We start from the raw sequence: 5,237 nt of genomic DNA on the forward strand, positions 1-5,237 counted from the left end.
GTTAAGCTGCGGTGGGCTCCGCCCAGTTCGAGCTTCCCAGCCACTTTGTTTACCTACTCAAGCCTCAGCAATGGTGGATGCCCCTCCCACAGCCAGGCTTCCACCTCACAGATTGATCTCAGACTGCTGCACTAGCAGTGAGCAAGGCTCCATGGGCGTGGGACCTGCTGAGCCAGGCACAGGAGAGAATCACCTTGTCTGCTGGTTGCTAAGACCTTGGGAAAAGCGCGGTATTTGGGCAGGAGTGCTCCGTTGTTCCAGGTACAGTCTGTCATGGCTTCCCTTGGCTAGGAAAGGGAAATCCCCCGACCCCTTGTGCTTCCCGGGTGAGTTGATGCCCCACCCTGACTCAGCTCGCCCTCTGTGGGCTGCACCCGCTGTCCAACCAGTCCCAATGAGATTAACCAGGTACCTCAGTTGGAAATGCAGAAATCACCCGTCTTCTGCATCGATCACGCTGGGAGCTGCAGACTGGAGCTATTCCTATTCGGCCGTCTTGGAATGCCTCACTTTTTTTTTTTTAAGAGACAGAGTCTCACTCTGTCACCCAGGCTGGAGTGCAGTGGCACAATCTCAGCTCACTGCAACCTCCGCCTCCCAGGTTCAAGCAATTCTCCTTCCTGTGTCTCCCAAGTAGCTGGGATTACAGTGCACCACGATGCCTGACTAATTTTTGTATTTTTAGTAGATACGGGATTTCATTATGTTGGTCAGGCTGGTCTTGAACTCCTGGCCCTAAGTAATCCACCTACCTCAGCCACCCAAAATGCTGGGATTACAGGCGTGAGCCACCGCACCCAGCCTAGAAACATTTTTTTTTTTTAATATTAACTGTAATTTAAAAACTAAAGTTTGCAGTTTGCTCCAATGTATCTCAAAGTCAAACTGGCAGGAACAGACTTATACAAACCTAATACACATACCTAACTTGGAAGGCTTATATTCTTATGCCATATTTTATCATCTGACTACTTAAAAAAGGGACTGAATTACAAGAATCCATCTCAGCACACTTCTCCAATACATCAGTAGTAACAACATGCAAACATCAGAATGTCTAATAAAGTAACAAGCCAAGTCAATTTCATTCCATAAATTAACCCATTTATTATAGGCCAATGATGTCTCAAAGAGTAGAGGAGCCTCTACTGGTCTTTCAATTCCTTCAGTCTTCTGAAGGGAGACTTTACCCTGGCTTTGGAAGTGGTATTGTAGGTCCAGGCACTGCTAGCTACTGTCTTCATGCAGGAACAGGTGCCAGATCTTCATAGCTCGATTCTTCATCTTGGTTTTGCCAGAGAAAGAGAAAGTGTACTTGGCGTGCTGGCTGATTTCAATTTTCTTCACCATTTTCTGGAGGAAGGCCCCATAGTGGGTCCCATATTTACTGACGATTCCGATTTTCTTGGTGCATTTAGCCAGGTCGCCGTGAACTAGGTCTGAGCCCAGGAAGACATGTTTGGACTCTTAGTTGCAAGTGATCAAAACAAAATTCAAACTAGTTCGAGTAAAAGTAGCCAGTAAGTAAATAATAAGTAAGTAAATAAATAAACTGACTCATTAATTGAGGTGGGGCTGGTGTCAAGTTCTCTAAAGACTGAAATAATGAGCAGCTCATTTCCTTATTCTCTCTGCTTCTCTCTGTGTATTGGCTTCATTTTCTCCCACTTCAGATAGGTAGCCTCTATCTAGAAAGGAGAAAGAGAAGCAGGAATGCAGTTAGCTCCAGCCTGGCTTCCATCAAGCCAGCTTAGCAAACCCAAACCAAAGTTTTTTTTTCTCCCTATGCACCATATAAAAAAAATCCCAGGGAAGGACTGTGATTGGCCTGCTTTGGGTCCCGTGCCTAACCCTGGGCCAACCACCATGGCCAGGAGAAAAGGTACTGTGTGATTGGCAGCCCCAACTAGTCTCAGAAAGTGGAGGAGGGGCCATTCCCAGAGGAAAAGGAGTGCAGTTCACAGAGGAAGGAGGGGAAGGGATGCTGGAAGACAAACATGGCGGATGTCCCCTCCAGTGGCTCAGTTAGCACGAGGGAACAGGAGCTCAGGGAAGTGGGACAGCAGTGAGGCTCTTTGGAGGAGAAGGTCCTGCCAGTGTGAACTGACGGAGGAGCAGAACTTGGAGTCTTTCAGGAGAGAGAAAGAAAGGCAGCTCCTGCCAGACCCTGGAGACTGGAGATTGTGTAATGCAGGAATGGCTCCAGGAGCCTCTGAGGGAGCCATTGCAATTGTTCTGTGGGCTGGTCCAGAGTGTAAAAACCAACCCTGATGGGAGAGATTCCCTGGAAATGGAAAATAGGTATGCAGAAGGCAGAACACAGGATGTTACAGAAGCCCAGGGGCCACCCCCACACAGGCCCAGGGCTGACTCAAGCAGATGTCTGGGGTCATGGAGCAGGCAGACTGGAGGTAGGTTGGGAACAGAACACAGCTCTGGACCAGGAACTCTTCCTTCTAGAAGGGGTTGCCTAGAAGGGTGGTTTGCATCTGTGATCTGTGCTGATCTGGCTCACCACCCCCAGACTGTAGCTCTCAGCAATCCCATGCTCAGAGGATGTGCCTGAGGGGCGCCCTCAGCATGGGACCATTGCCCAGCAAGCACTTTTTTACACTCTCAGGGGAGGCTGTGACCTCCAGATCCAAGAGTTCCTGCATTAGAGAAAAGTAGGATGGGGGATAGGGGGTACCAAACCCCATTAGATCAACAATGCCATGTGTCATTTAAGAGTCCAGCACTCTAGAGTTCGCCCTGGATTAGAATCTCTGTTCTGCTGCCTAACGAATAAGTGACCTGAGCAACTTGCCTCAACCCTCTAAGTCTCAGCATCCCAATTAGTAAAATGTCCCTAATACAGCAGGAGCACCTACCTGAGAAGTAATTGTGCAGCTCAGGTGAGACAAGGTTATGATTGGCATGACATTCTCCATTGAGGTTTGCCATAGTTATAGCCATGATTTCATCATTTAAAGAGTCTCTGAGGTCACAGTCTTGAGCCCTCAGACAGTGCAGACGGCCACCCAGGGGCTAGATGATCTCTTGTTAAGAATACTGTAGAGCAAGCTTGTCCAACCTGCAGGATCTCTTGTTAAGAACACTGTAGAGCAGGGGTGTCCAATCTTTTGGCTTCCCTGGGCCACACTGAAGAAGAACTGCCTTGGGCCACACATAAAATACACTAACACTAATGATAGCTGATGAGCTAAAAAAAAAAAAAAAAAAAAAAAATCACATAAAACTCATAATTTTTTTTTTTTTTTGAGATGGAGTTTCGCTCTTGTTGCCAGGCTGGCGTGCAATGGCACGATCTCAGCTCACTACAACCTCTGCCTCCCAGGTTCAAGTGATTCTCCTGCTTCAGCTTTCCTAGTAGCTGGGATTACAGGCATGCACCACCATGCCTGCTAATTTTGTATTTTTAGTAGAGATGGGATTTCACCATGCTGGTCAGGCTGGTCTCGAACTCCTGACCTCAGGTGATCCACCTGCCTCAGCCTCCCAAAGTGCTGGGATTACAGGCGTGAGCCACTGTGCCTGGCAAAAATCTCATAATTTTTAAGAAAGTTTATGAATTTGTGTTGGGCCATGTGCAAAGCTGTCCTGGGCTTCATGTAGCCCATGGGCCGTGGGTTGGATAAGTAGCTGGGACTGTAAACATGGGCCACCATGACCAGCTCCATTACCCTTTTATGGTCTTCCTCTCTCTCTCTTTTTTTTTTTTTTTTCTCGAGATAGGGTCTCACTCTGTCACCCAAGCTGGAATGCAGGGATGTGATCATGGCTCACCGTAGCCTTGACCTCCTGGGCTCAATCAGTCCTCCCACCTCAGCCTCCTGAGTAGCTGGGACTAAAGGAGTGCGCCATCATGCCTGGCTAATTTTGTGTGTGTGTGTGAGAGACAGGGTTTCACCATATTGCCCAGGCTGGTCTCAAACCCCTGGACTCAGTGATCTACCTGCTTCAGCCTCCCAAAGTGTTGGGATTACAGCCATTAGCCGTAGCTGCTCCTGGACTATGGTCTTCCTCTCATTACCTTCTGATATTAATTAATGTATATTACCTTATTGTCTGATCCCTCTCTGGAGTATAAGCTCACTGAGTACAGAGACCTGTCTCACCATGGTCTCCCTAGTCCAACCTGGCACATGAGAGAGGCTGAAATATTTATGGAATGAACAAACAAAGAATGACCTGTAACACTCAGGCCTTGCATTTCATCTGAGGCTCAAAGAGATGGAGTTTGTCCAGAGATTGCAGGCTCTGAGCCCTCACATCTCCCAAGGCCTTATTTCCATCTGGCTTCTCTGGGGTCCTGGGTGTGAGGTCCTAGCTCAAGTCTAGACATGGAGACATCAGAGCTGGGTACCACCTCTTGCACCCTCATTGCACCCTAGCCCTCTCTGGGGTTCCTGCAGTCCTCCCAGAACCTCTGCGTGGGACTGAGACTAGCCAGCTGGTGCTTGGCTAGAAAAGCTATCAGTTGATCAATGAATATTTGCAGAGAGCCTCCTGCAGGTTCACCCTAGGCCTAAAGTGAAGGCAGAATGCCTTGAAATCTGCTGCTGGGGAGTGTTGTCCCGGGATGACCTGGTAGAGACCAGGCCTGTTGAATTCCCCAGCTGTCCTGAAGCCTCCTCCATGACACTTACTAGGTAGTATAAAGTCTAACCCTGAATGACAGTTTGTGATTTCACACTGAAAAATGTCAATGACACACAGTGTGACATTCCCGTTTGCTGGTTAGCATGACCCTTCCTCCCTGAAGGCCACAGCTTTTCAAGGCATGGTCTGTAGACCCTCTGCAATAAATCATGACATGTTTGTAAAACAACAAAGCAGATTCCTAGCCAGCCCAGACTTGCTGGTTTGGAATCTCTGCAGTGAGTCTTGAAATATGCATTTATCTCAACAGTATATCACTGGTATGACATCACACAACTAGTAATTGGTAGAGAAAGATTCAACCCAGACAGTTGGGCTCCAGAGCCTGTCCTCTTAACTTTTACTCAATGGTGGCTCTCAGTTCATCACAGGCTCACAGCCACCTGTCCCACTGGGAATGTCTGGAAAAATCACCTCCCTAGTTTCCATTTGCACCCTTCCAACAAGCAGGTCGAGTCCCCCTTCTGGTGGCCACCTTTTTACTTTGGTTATGTGTAATGAAATCTGTTGTGAATGTGCAGGTATGTATGTCTCCCCCATAAGCTCAGAGGGCAGGAAGTTATTCGATTCACTTC

At 48.0% G+C, this 5,237-nt stretch overlaps 1 pseudogene; it reads right to left on the reverse strand.

Moving 5' to 3' along the window:
* Positions 1 to 1,004: 1,004 nt before the first annotated feature.
* LOC112135144 (large ribosomal subunit protein eL43-like) lies at positions 1,005 to 2,943 on the reverse strand (annotated as a pseudogene).
* Positions 2,944 to 5,237: the final 2,294 nt, after the last annotated feature.

The sequence above is a fragment of the Pongo abelii genome, chromosome 8, assembly GCF_028885655.2.
Source record: "Pongo abelii isolate AG06213 chromosome 8, NHGRI_mPonAbe1-v2.0_pri, whole genome shotgun sequence".
NCBI lineage: Eukaryota > Metazoa > Chordata > Mammalia > Primates > Hominidae > Pongo > Pongo abelii.